Source organism: Procambarus clarkii, chromosome 20 (assembly GCF_040958095.1).
Source record: "Procambarus clarkii isolate CNS0578487 chromosome 20, FALCON_Pclarkii_2.0, whole genome shotgun sequence".
Classification (NCBI taxonomy): Eukaryota; Metazoa; Arthropoda; class Malacostraca; order Decapoda; family Cambaridae; genus Procambarus; species Procambarus clarkii.
The window spans coordinates 1,019,430-1,034,360 of NC_091169.1; positions in this window are offsets into that span (position 1 = coordinate 1,019,430).

Genomic DNA, 14,931 nt, shown 5'->3' on the forward strand with positions numbered 1-14,931 from the left:
TTGAAATTACGAATTTTTATACCGAAAATATGCCAATTAATGAGAGCGGTGATGGTTCACATTTTGCCCGAACCCCCCCTGCAGTTTTCAAAATATTCTAACTATCCCAAATTCGAAGCTTGAGCCATGTTTTGGAGCCAAATTCTGGCTTTCGGCACGTGTTCGCAGTTTGAAATTATGACTTTTTATACAGAAAATATGCCAATTACTAAGAGCGACGATGGGTTACATTTTGCCCAAACCCAATGCAGTTTTTAAAATATCCCAAACATCCCAAATTCGACGATTGAGCCATATTTTGAAACCAAATTCTGGCTCTCTGCAGGTATTCGCTATTTGATATTACGACTTTTTATACTGAAAATATGCTAATTACTGAGAGCTGCGATGGGTTTCTTTTTGCCACCGCCCCCTGCAGTTTTCAAAAAATCCCAAACATTCCAAGTGCGACAAGTGAGCCATATTTTGGAGCCAAATTTTGGCTCTTTTCACGAATTTGCAGTTTGAATTTATGCCTTTTTATACCGAAAATATGCAAATTACTGAAGGTAGCGATGGGTCACGTTTTGCTCAAAATCCCCTGCAGTTTTCAAAATATCATAAACATCCCAAATTTGAAGCTTTTACCATGATTTGGAGCCAAATTCTGGCTTTCTGCACGTATTCGCAGATTGAAATTACGACTTTTTATACCGAAAATATGTTAATTACTGAGAGCTGCGATGGGACACCTTTTGCCCAAACCTTCCCCCCCCCCCTCCTGCAGTTTTCAAAATATTCAAACAATCCCAAATTCGAAGCATGACCAATATTTTTGAGCCAAATTCTGGCTCTCGGCACGTGTTTGCAGTTTGAAATTACGACTTTTTATACCGAACATATGCCAATTACTGAGAGCGGCGATGGGTCACATTTTGCCCAAACAACCCTGTAGTTCTCAAAATATTCCAAACATCCCAAATTCGACCCTTGAGCTATATTTTGGAGCCAAATTCTGGATCTCTGCACGTATTTGCAGTTTGAAATTTCGACTTTTTATACCGAAAATATGCCAAATACTGAGAGAAGAGATGGGTCACATTTTGGCCAAAACCTAAATTAATAATTGAGTCGCAACATGGTTTTATAAATGGCCGTTCATGTTTAACAAATTTGTTATCTTTTTATTCTAGCATTGTTGAGGCAGTTGATAGTGGTAAGGATTGCGATGTTGTATACCTTGACTTTAGCAAAGCTTTTGATACAGTGCCACATGAAAGACTGATTAAAAAGATAGAGTCTCATGGTATTGGGGGTGCTATATTAAGCTGGATTAGGGCATGGCTATACCAAAGGAAACAGAGAGTTAGTATAAATGGAATCAAGTCAGAGTGGGAAAATGTTGTAAGTGGAGTGCCTCAAGGCTCTGTCCTGGGACCTCTGTTGTTTATAATATATATAAATGATTTAGATTCAGGTTTGAGTAGCAACATTTGCAAATTTGCCGATGATACGAAAATCGGTAGGGAAATTAATTCGGAGGAGGACTCACTATCACTTCAAGTTGATCTAGATAGGGTTTTGAAATGGTCAAAGGATTGGCAGATGCAGTTTAATGCTGATAAATGTAAAGTTCTGAGGTTAGGTAATGATGATAGAGTTACAAGATACGAGCTAGATGGTGTTGTGATTGCGAAGTCGGATTGCGAAAGGGATCTGGGAGTTATGATTAGTAAGAATTTAAAACAAAAGGATCAATGCATAAATGTTCGTAATAAGGCAAATCGGACACTTGGATTCATTAATCGCAGCGTTAGTAACAAGACACCTGGTGTGGTTCTCAAGCTATATCTTGCTCTAGTTAGGCCCCATTTAGATTATGCAGTTCAGTTTTGGTCGCCATATTATAGAATGGATATAAATTCACTTGAACGTGTCCAGCGTAGGATGACTAAGTTAATTCCCCAAATTAGAAATCTTTCATATGAAGAAAGATTAACAAAGCTTAAGTTGCATTCACTGGAAAGGCGAAGAGTTAGGGGTGACATGATAGAGGTTTACAAGTGGATGAATGGACATAACCGGGGGGATATTAATAGGGTATTAAAAGTATCAACACAGGACAGAACACGAAACAATGGATATAAATTGGATAAGTTTAGATTTAGGAAAGACTTGGGTAAATACTGGTTCAGTAACAGGGTTGTTGATTTGTGGAACCAATTGCCGCGTAACATTGTGGAGGTGGGGTCCCTCGATTGTTTCAAGCACGGGTTGGACAAGTATATGAGTGGGATTGGGTGGTTATAGAATAGGAGCTGCCTCGTATGGGCCAATAGGCCTTCTGCAGTTACCTTTGTTCTTATGTTCTTATGTTCTTACACCATCTAGCTCGTATCTTGTAACTCTATCATCATTACCTAACCTCAGAACTTTACATTTATCAGCATTAAACTGCATCTGCCAATCCTTTGACCATTTCAAAACCCTATCTAGATCAACTTGAAGTGATAGTGAGTCCTCCTCCGAATTAATTTCCCTACCGATTTTCGTATCATCGGCAAATTTGCAAATGTTGCTACTCAAACCTGAATCTAAATCATTTATATATATTATAAACAACAGAGGTCCCAGGACAGAGCCTTGAGGCACTCCACTTACAACATTTTCCCACTCTGACTTGATTCCATTTATACTAACTCTCTGTTTCCTTTGGTATAGCCATGCCCTAATCCAGCTTAATATAGCGTCCCCAATACCATGAGACTCTATTTTTTTAATCAGTCTTTCATGTGGCACTGTATCAAAAGCTTTGCTAAAGTCAAGGTATACAACATCGCAATCCTTACCACTATCAACTGCCTCAACAATGCTAGAATAAAAAGATAACAAATTTGTTAAACATGAACGGCCATTTATAAAACCATGTTGCGACTCAATTATTAATTTATGTTTTTCATTTTGCCTAAACCCTCCCTGTTGTTTTTAAAATATCCTAAACATCCCAAATTCGACGCTTTAGCCATATTTTGGAGCCAAATTTTGGCTCTCTGCACGTGTTCGCAGTTTGAAATTACGACATTTTATACCGAAAATATGTTAATTACTGAGAGCGGCGATGGGTCACATTTTGCCCCCCCCCCCCTCTAGTTTGAAATTACGACTTTTTATACCGAAAATATGCCAATTACTGAGAGCGGCGATGGGTCACATTTTGCCCAAACCCTCCCAGCAGTTTTCAAAATATCTCAAACATCCCAAATTCGACCCTTGAGCCATATTTTGGAGCCAAATTCAGGCTCTCTGCACGTATTCGCAGTTTGAAATTACGTCTTTTTATACCGAAAATATGCCAATTACTGAAAACGGCGATGAGTCACATTTTGCCCAAAATCCACTGCAGTTTTCCCAATATGAAATATTGGGAAAACATAATATTGGCAATATGAAACCATTTCATATTGGTTTTCCCAATATGAAATATTGTAGCCATATATGTTAGGGACAATTTGAAATGTAGTCTCAAAGAGGGAATCAAAACAGAGCCACACACAGAAACTATTTGGATTGAATTAAACGAAAAAGCTAATAATATTATAATAGGAGTAATATATAGGCCACCAAATTTAGACAGAATGGAAGCAAAACATCTATGGGATGAAATATCTAGAGCATCTAGATCTAACAGTATTTATGTCATGGGTGACTTTAATTTTAGCGGAATAAACTGGTTGAACAAAACAGGGAATAGTGAAGCAGAAGATTTTCTAGAATTAATTGACGATTGCTTTCTTACGCAACACATTAAGGAACCAACACGGGAAAATAATATTTTAGATTTAGTGTTAACTAACAGGGAAACGCAAATTAATGACATCGAAATAGGGAGTGAGCTAGGGAGCAGTGATCACAAAGAAATCAGATTTAGCATAGAATGGAATAGACCAGTAGGAGAAAATTCTGTTAAAGTGCCAGATTTTCGAAAAGCTGATTTTAATAGCCTAAGAAATTTTTTGGGTCAAATTGATTGGAAAGGCTTGGGTATGGGGTGTGGGCCGGTCTTGGAGCGAGACATGAACCCAGCGATAGGTGACTTAAATGGGGATTTCGATGTGGATTCAATATATAACTTATTTAAGAATATTCTAAACAAAGCACAGGAACGTAGTATACCATACAAATTGAATAGATCGTATACTAATGACCCAAAGTGGATAACAAAGAATTTGAAGAACCTTATAGGTAAAAAGAGAGCTTGGTACAAAAGGATTAAAAATGGGGAGGTCACTTTAGAACAGGAATTCGTACAACTGGTTAGAAATGTTAAAAAGAGATAAGGAAAGCAAAAAGAAACTATGAAGTTCGCATAGCAGGGCAAGCAAAGACAAATCCTAAAGGGTTTTTTCAGTTATATCGTACTAAGACTAGGGAAAGGATAGGTCCATTAAAAACTGAGACAGGTCAAATAACAGATAGTGATGAAGAGATGAGTAGTATTTTTAATAAATATTTTGTATCTGTATTTACTAAAGAGGAACTTAACAATATGCCTTCAGCCGAACAAGTCTATGTGGGTGGGGACGAGGACAGGTTGACGAGTTTAGCAGTTACCAGGGAGGATGTTCTTAAACAAATAGTAAAACTCAAACCAAACAAATCCCCAGGGCCGGATGAAGTGTTTGCTAGGGTGCTTAAAGAATGCAAAGAGGAGCTTTGTGACCCACTGTCAACCATATTTAATAAATCAATAGAGTCAGGCAGAGTGCCAGAGTTTTGGAAAGTTGCTAATGTGATACCAGTTTTTAAGAAAGGAGATAGATCACTTGCGTCTAACTATCGACCAATTAGCCTAACGTCTATTGTGGGAAAGTTACTCGAATCTATAATAGCAAATAAAATTCGTCTTCATCTTGAAAAACATAAATTAATAATTGAGTCGCAACATGGTTTTATAAATGGCCGTTCATGTTTAACAAATTTGTTATCTTTTTATTCTAGCATTGTTGAGGCAGTTGATAGTGGTAAGGATTGCGATGTTGTATACCTTGACTTTAGCAAAGCTTTTGATACAGTGCCACATGAAAGACTGATTAAAAAAATAGAGTCTCATGGTACTGGGGGTGCTGTATTAAGCTGGATTAGGGCATGGCTATACCAAAGGAAACAGAGAGTTAGTATAAATGGAATCAAGTCAGAGTGGGAAAATGTTGTAAGTGGAGTGCCTCAAGGCTCTGTCCTGGGACCTCTGTTGTTTATAATATATATAAATGATTTAGATTCAGGTTTGAGTAGCAAATTTGCCGATGATACGAAAATCGGTAGGGAAATTAATTCGGAGGAGGACTCACTATCACTTCAAGTTGATCTAGATAGGGTTTTGAAATGGTCAAAGGATTAAGAAGAACATAAGAACAAAGGCAACTGCAGAAGGCCTATTGGCCCATACGAGGCAGCTCCTATTCTATAACCCCCCAATCCCACTCATATACTTGTCCAACCCGTGCTTGAAACAATCGAGGGACCCCACCTCCACAATGTTACGCGGCAATTGGTTCCACAAATCAACAACCCTGTTACTGAACCAGTATTTACCCAAGTCTTTCCTAAATCTAAACTTATCCAATTTATACCCATTGTTTCGTGTTCTGTCCTGTGTTGATACTTTTAATACCCTATTAATATCCCCCCGGTTATGTCCATTCATCCACTTGTAAACCTCTATCATGTCACCCCTAACTCTTCGCCTTTCCAGTGAATGCAACTTAAGCTTTGTTAATCTTTCTTCATATGAAAGATTTCTAATTTGGGGAATTAACTTAGTCATCCTACGCTGGACACGTTCAAGTGAATTTATATCCATTCTATAATATGGCGACCAAAACTGAACTGCATAATCTAAATGGGGCCTAACTAGAGCAAGATATAGCTTGAGAACCACACCAGGTGTCTTGTTACTAACGCTGCGATTAATAAATCCAAGTGTCCGATTTGCCTTATTACGAACATTTATGCATTGATCCTTTTGTTTTAAATTCTTACTAATCATAACTCCCAGATCCCTTTCGCAATCCGACTTCGCAATCACAACACCATCTAGCTCGTATCCTGCAACCATCATCATTACCCAACCTCAGAACCTCACACCCATCAGCACCAAACTGCATCTGCCAATCCCTTGACCACTTCAAAACCCTACCCAGATCAACCCGAAGTGATAGCGAGTCCTCCTCCGAACCAACCTCCCCACCGATCCCCGCACCATCGGCAAACTTGCAAATGCCGCTACTCAAACCTGAATCCAAATCACCCATATATATTACAAACAACAGAGGTCCCAGGACAGAGCCCCGAGGCACTCCACCCACAACACTCTCCCACTCCGACCCGACTCCACCTACACCAACTCTCCGCTTCCCCCGGTACAGCCACGCCCCAATCCAGCCCAACATAGCACCCCCAATACCATGAGACTCCATCCCCCTAATCAGCCTCTCATGTGGCACCGCATCAAAAGCCCTGCCAAAGCCAAGGTACACAACATCGCAACCCTTACCACTATCTTAGCAACGCAAATTAATGACATCGAAACAGGGAGCGAGGATTGGCAGATGCAGTTTAATGCTGATAAATGTAAAGTTCTGAGGTTAGGTAATGATGATAGAGTTACAAGATACGAGCTAGATGGTGTTGTGATTGCGAAGTCGGATTGCGAAAGGGATCTGGGAGTTATGATTAGTAAGAATTTAAAACAAAAGGATCAATGCATAAATGTTCGTAATAAGGCAAATCGGACACTTGGATTTATTAATCGCAGCGTTAGTAACAAGACACCTGGTGTGGTTCTCAAGCTATATCTTGCTCTAGTTAGGCCCCATTTAGATTATGCAGTTCAGTTTTGGTCGCCATATTATAGAATGGATATAAATTCACTTGAACGTGTCCAGCGTAGGATGACTAAGTTAATTCCCCAAATTAGAAATCTTTCATATGAAGAAAGATTAACAAAGCTTAAGTTGCATTCACTGGAAAGGCGAAGAGTTAGGGGTGACATGATAGAGGTTTACAAGTGGATGAATGGACATAACCGGGGGGATATTAATAGGGTATTAAAAGTATCAACACAGGACAGAACACGAAACAATGGATATAAATTGGATAAGTTTAGATTTAGGAAAGACTTGGGTAAATACTGGTTCAGTAACAGGGTTGTTGATTTGTGGAACCAATTGCCGCGTAACATTGTGGAGGTGGGGTCCCTCGATTGTTTCAAGCACGGGTTGGACAAGTATATGAGTGGGATTGGGTGGTTATAGAATAGGAGCTGCCTCGTATGGGCCAATAGGCCTTCTGCAGTTACCTTTGTTCTTATGTTCTTATGTTCTTATGAGTGGGATTGGGTGGTTATAGAATAGGAGCTGCCTCGTATGGGCCAATAGGCCTTCTGCAGTTACCTTTGTTCTTATGTTCTTATATCCCAAACATCCCAAATTAGACGCTTGAGCCATATTTTGGGGCAAAATTCTGGCTCTCTGCACGTATTCGCAGTTTGAAATTACGACTTTTTATACCGAAAATATGCCAATTACTGAGAGCGGCGATGGGTCAAATTATGCCCAAACCCTCCCTGCAGTTTTCAAAGTATCGTAAACATCCCAAATTAGACGCTTGAGCTATATTTTGGAGTCAAATTCTCGCTCTCTGCACGTATTCGCAGTTTTAAATTACGGCTTTTTATATCGAAAATATGCCAATTACTGAGAGCTACGATGGGTCACATTTTGCCCACACCCAACCTGCAGTTTTGAAAATATCCCAAACATCCCAAATTCAACGCTTGAGCCATAGTTTGGAGCCAAATTCTGGCTCTCTGCACGTATTCGCTGTTTGAAATTACGTCTTTTTATACCGAAAATATGCCAATTACTGAAAGCGGCGATGGCTCACATTTTGCTCAAACCCTCCCTTCAGTTTTCAAAATATCCCAAACATCCCAAATTCAACGCTTGAGCCGTATTTTGGAGCCAATTTCTGACTCTGTGCACGTATTCGCAGTTTGAAATTACGAACTTTTTACCGAAAATATGCCAATTACTGAGAGCAGCGATGGGTCACATTTCGCTTCCCCCCCCCCCCCCTGCAGTTTTTATAGTATGTCAAACATCCCAAATTCGACGCGTGAGCCATATTTTGGAGCCAAATTCTGGCTCTGTGCATGTATTCGCAGTTTGAAATTACGAACTTTATAAAGAAAATATTCCAATTACTGTGAGCGGCGATGGGTCACATTTTACATAAGAACATAAGGAACATAAGAACAAAGGCAACTGCAGAAGGCCTGTTGGCCCATACGAGGCAGCTCCTATTTATAACCACCCAATCCCACTCATATACATGTCCAACCCGCGCTTGAAACAATCGAGGGACCCCACCTCCACAATGTTACGCGGCAATTGGTTTCACAAATCAACAACCCTGTTACTGAACCAGTATTTACCCAAGTCTTTCCTAAATCTAAAGTTATCCAATTTATAACCATTGTTTCGTGTTCTGTCTTGTGTTGATACTTTTAATACCCTATTAATATCCCCTTTGTTTTGTCCATTCACTCACTTGTAAACCTCTATCATGTCACACCTAACTCTTCGCCTTTCCAGTGATGCAAGTTAAGCTTTGTTAATCTTTCTTCATATGAAAGATTTCTAATTTGGGGAATTAACTTAGTCATTCTATGCTGGACACGTTCAAGTGAATTTATATCCATTCTATAGTATGGCGACCAAAACTCAACTGTATAATCTAAATGGGGCCTAACCAGAGCAAGATATAGCTGAGGAACCACACCAGGTGTCTTGTTAATTACGCTTCGATTAATAAACCCTAGTGTCCTATTTGCCTTATTACGAACATTCAGGCATTGATCTTTAAGAACATAAGAACATAAGAACAAAGGTAACTGCAGAAGGCCTATTGGCCCATACGAGGCAGCTCCTATTCTATAACCACCCAATCCCACTCATATACTTGTCCAACCCGTGCTTGAAACAATCGAGGGACCCCACCTCCACAATGTTACGCGGCAATTGGTTCCACAAATCAACAACCCTGTTACTGAACCAGTATTTACCCAAGTCTTTCCTAAATCTAAACTTATCCAATTTATATCCATTGTTTCGTGTTCTGTCCTGTGTTGATACTTTTAATACCCTATTAATATCCCCCCGGTTATGTCCATTCATCCACTTGTAAACCTCTATCATGTCACCCCTAACTCTTCGCCTTTCCAGTGAATGCAACTTAAGCTTTGTTAATCTTTCTTCATATGAAAGATTTCTAATTTGGGGAATTAACTTAGTCATCCTACGCTGGACACGTTCAAGTGAATTTATATCCATTCTATAATATGGCGACCAAAACTGAACTGCATAATCTAAATGGGGCCTAACTAGAGCAAGATATAGCTTGAGAACCACACCAGGTGTCTTGTTACTAACGCTGCGATTAATAAATCCAAGTGTCCGATTTGCCTTATTACGAACATTTATGCATTGATCCTTTTGTTTTAAATTCTTACTAATCATAACTCCCAGATCCCTTTCGCAATCCGACTTCGCAATCACAACACCATCTAGCTCGTATCTTGTAACTCTATCATCATTACCTAACCTCAGAACTTTACATTTATCAGCATTAAACTGCATCTGCCAATCCTTTGACCATTTCAAAACCCTATCTAGATCAACTTGAAGTGATAGTGAGTCCTCCTCCGAATTAATTTCCCTACCGATTTTCGTATCATCGGCAAATTTGCAAATTTGCAAAATTTTCCCCAAACCCACCGTGCAGTTTTGAAAATATCCGAAACATTCCAAATTCGACGCTTGAGCTATATTTTGGAGCCAATTTCTGGCTCTCAGCACGTATTCGCAGTTTGAAATTACGACTTTTTATACCGAACATATGCCAAATACTGAAAGCGGCGATGGGTCACATTTTGCCCCCCCCCCCATGCAGTTTTCATGGTATAACAAACAACCCAAATTCGACGCTTCAGCCATATTTTGGAGCCAAATTCTCTCTCTCTGCACGTATTCGCAGTTTGAAATAAAGAATTTTATACCGAAAATATGCCAATTACTGAGAGCAGCGATGGGTCACATTTTGCCCAAACCCATCCTGCAGTTTTTAAAATATCCAAAAAATCTCAAATTCGACGCTTGAGCCATATTTTGGACAAAAATTCTGGCTCTCTGTACGTATTCGCAGTTTGAAACTACCACTTTTTATACCGAAAATATGCCAATTAATGTGAGCGGCGATGGGTCACATTTTGCCCAAACCCCCCTGCAGTTTTCAAAATGTCATAAACATCCCAATTTCGACCCTTGAGCCATATTTTGGAGCCAAATTCTGGCTCTCTGCAAGTATTCGCAGTTTGAATTTACGAGTTCTTATACCGAAAATATGCCAAATACTGAAAGCAGCGATTAGTCACATTTTGCCCAAACTCCCCCCCCTCCGCCACCTGCAGTTTTCAGAATATCCCAAACATCTCAAATTCGACCCTTGAGACATATTTTGTAGCCAAATTCTGGCTCACTGCGCGTATTCGCATTTTAAAATTACGAATTTTTATAACGAAAATATGTCAATTACTGAAAGCGGCGATGGATCACAATTTTGCCCAAACTATCATTGCAGTTTTCAAAAAATCCCAAACGTTCCAAATTCGACGCCTGAGCGAAAATTTGAAATCAAATTCTGGCTCCCTGCACGTATTCGTAGTTTGAAATTACGACATTTTATACCGAAAATATGCCAAATACTGAAAACAGCGATGGATCACATTTTTCCAAAACCCTCCTTGCAGTTTTCAAAATATCAAAAGCATCCCAAATTCGACCCTTGAGCCATATTTTGGAGCCAAATTCTGGCTCTTTGCACGTATTTGCAGTTTGAAATTACGACTTTCTACACCGAAAATATGCCAATTACTGAGAGCGGCGATGGGTCACATTTTGCATAATCCTTTCTGCAGTTTTCAAAATTTAACAAAAATCCCAAATTCGACCCTTGAGCCATATTTTGGAGCCAAATTCAGTGTTTATGCTCGTATTTGCAGTTTAAAATTACGGCTTTTTATACCGAAAATATGCAAATTACTGAAAGCGGCGATGGATCACATTTTGACCCAACCCCTCCATGCAGTTTTAAAAATATCCAAAACATCCCAAATTTCGACGTTTGAGTCATATTTTGGAGCAAAATTTTGGCTCTCTGCACGTATTCGCAGTTTATAATTAGACTTTTTATACCGAAATATGCCAATTACTGAGAGCATCTATGGGTCACATTTTGCCTAACCCCCCTGCAGTTTACAAAATATCCAAAAAAATCCCAAATTCGACCCTTGAGCCATATTTTGGTGCCAAATTCTGGCTCTCTGCATGTATTCGCTGTATAAAATTACGACTTTTTTTTAGGTAAAAATGTCAATTACTGAAAGCAGCGAAGGATCACATTTTGCCCAAACCCTCCCTGTAGTTTTGAAAACAAACCTAAACGTCCAAAATTCAAAGGTTGAGCCATATTTTGTAGCCAAATTCTGGCTCTCTGCACGTATTCGCAGTTTAAAATTACGAATTTTTATACCGAGTATATGCCAATTACTGAGAGCAGCGATGGGTCATATTTTGCCCAAACACTCCCTGCAGTTTTCAAAATATTCCAAGCATCCCATATTCGAAGCTTGTGCCATATTTTTGAGCCAAATTTTGGCTCTCTGCACGTATTCGCAGTTTGAAATTACGACTTTTTATACCGAAAATATGTCACTTTTGAAAGCGGCGATGGATCACATTTTGCCCAACCCTAACTGCAGTTTTCAAAATATCCCATACATCCCAAATTCGAGGCATGAGCCATATTTTGGAGGCAAATTCCGGCTCTCTGCAAGATATCGCTATTTGAAATTACGACTTTTTATAACGAAAAAAATGCAAATTTCTGAGAGCAGCAATGGGTCACATTTTGCCCAAACACCCTTTGCAGTTTTCAAAATATACCAAACATCCCAAATTGGTTGCTCGAGCCATTTTTTAGAGCCAAATTGTCTCTCTCTGCACGTATTTGCAGTTTGAAATTAAGACATTTTATACCGAAAATATGAAAATTACTAAGAACGGCGATGGGTCACATTTTGCCCAAACCCCCTCTACAGTTTTCAAAATATCCCAAACATCCAAAATTCGACCCTTGAGCCATATTTTGGAGCCAAAGTCGGGCTATCTGCACGTATTCGCAGTTTGAAATTACGACTTTTTTTAACGAAAATATGCCAGTTACTGAAAGCGGCGAAGGAAAACATTTTGCCCAAACCCTCCTTGCAGTTTTCAAAGTATCCCAAACATTCCAAATTTGACGCTTGAGCCATTTTTGGGAGCCAAATTCTAGCTCTCTGCACGTATTCGCAGTTTGAAATTACGTCTTTTTATACCGAAAATATGCCAATTACTGAGAGCGGCGATGGATCACATTTAGCCCAACCTCTCAATGCAGTTTTCAAAATATCCCAAACATCCCAAATTCGAACTTTGAGCCATATTTTGTAGCCAAATTCTGGCTCTCTGCATGTATTCGCCCTTTAAAATTACGTCTTTTTATACGAAAAAAATGGAATTACAGAAAGCGGCGATGGATCACATTTTGTCCAAACCCTTCCTGCAGTTTTCAAATTAGCCCAAACATCCAAAATTCGACGCTTGAACCCATATGTAGGAGGTAAATTCTGGCTCTCTGCACGTATTCGCCGTTTGAAATTACGACTTTCTACACTGAAAATATGCCAATTACTGAGAGCGGCGATGGGTCACATTTTGCCGAAACCCCCCTGCAGTTTTCAAAATTTAACAAACATCTCAAAATTCGACCCTTGAGCCATATTTTGGAGCCAAATTCAGGCTCTCTGCACGTATTCGCCGTTTGAAATTACGAATTTCTACACTGAAAATATGCCAATTACTGAGAGCGGCGATGGGTCACATTTTGCCCCCCCCCCCCTGCATTTTTCAAAATATCCCAAACATCCCAAATTCGACACTTGAGCCATATTTTGGAGCCAAATTCTGGCTCTCTGCACGTATTCGCAGTTTAAAATTACGAACTTTATTCCGAAAATATGCGAAATACTGAAAGCAGCAATGGATCACATTTTGCCCAGACCTTTCCTGCAGTTTTCGTAGCATCCCAATCATCCCAAATTTGACGCTTGAGCCATATTTTGGAGCCAAATTCTGGCTCTCTATACGTATTCGCCTTTCGAAATTACGACTTTTTATATCGAAAATTTGAAAATTTTAAGAGCAGCGATGGGTCACATTTTGCCCCCCTCCTCCTGCAGTTTTCATGGTATACCAAACATCGCAAATTCGACGCTTGAGCCATATTTTGGAGCCAAATTCTCGCTCTCTGCACGTATTCGCAGTTTGAAATTAGGAATTTTATACCGAAAAAATGCTAATTACTAAGAGCAGCGATGGGCCACATTTTGCCCAAACCCACCCTGCAATTTTTAAAATATCCAAAAAATCCCAAATTCGACGCTTGAGCCATATTTTGGACCCAAATTCTGGCTCTCTGTATGTATTCGCAGTTTGAAATTACGACTTTTTATACCGAAAATATGCCAATTACTGTGAGCGGCGATGGGTCACATTTTGCCCAATCCCCCTTGCAGTTTTCAAAATGTCCTAAACATCCCAATTTCGACCCATGAGCCATATTTTTGGGAGCCAAATTCTGGCTCTCTGCAAGTATTCGCAGTTTGAAATTACGACTTCTTATACCGAAAATATGCCATAAACTGAAAGCGGCGATTAGTCACATTTTGCCCAATACCCCCCCCCCTCCCCCACCTGCAGTTTTCAGAATATCCCAAAGATCCAAAATTCGATCCTTGAGCCATATTTTGGAGCCAAATTCTGGTTCACTGCGCATGTTCGCATTTTGAAATTACCAATTTTTATAACGAAAATATGTCAATTACTGAAAGCGGCGATGGATCACAATTTTGCCCAAACCATCCCTGCAGTTTTCAAAAAATCCCAAACGTCCTATATTCGACGCTTGAGCCAAAATTTGGAGTCAAATTCTGGCTCCCTGCACGTATTCGCAGTTTGAAATTACGAATTTTATTCCGAAAATATGCCAATTACTGAGAGCGACGATGGGTCACAGTTTGCCCAAACCCACCCTGCAGTTTAGAAAATATCCTGAACATCCCAATTTCGACGCTTCAGCCACATTTTGCAGCCAAATTTCTGGCTCTCTGCACGTATTTGCACTTTGAAATTACGACTTTTTATACCGAAAATATGGCAATTACTGAGAGCGGCGATGGGTCACATTTTGCCCAAACACCCCTGCAGATTTCAAAATATCCCAAACATCCCAAATTCGACCCTTGAGCCATGTTTTGGAGCCAAATTCTCGCTCTATGCACGTATTCGCAGTTTGAAATTACGACTTTTTATACCGAAAATATGGCAATTACTGAGAGCGGCGATGGGTCACATTTTGCCCAAACACCCCTGCAGATTTCAAAATATCCAAAACATCCCAAATTCGACGCTTGAGCAATATTTTGGACCCAAATTCTCGCTCTCTGCACTTATTCGTAGTTTGAAGTTACGACGTTTTATACAGAATACATGCCAATTACTGGGAGCGGCGATGAGTCACATTTTGCCAAAACCCCCCTGCAGTTTTCAAAATATTAGAAACATCCCAAATTCGACGCTTTAACCATATTTTGGAGCCAAATTCTGGCTCTCTGCACGTAATCGCAGTTTGGAATTAGGACTTTTTGTACAGAAAATATGCCAATTACTGAAAGCGGCGATGAGTCACATTTTGCCCAAACCCACCCCGCAGTTTTGAAAATATCCGAAACATTCC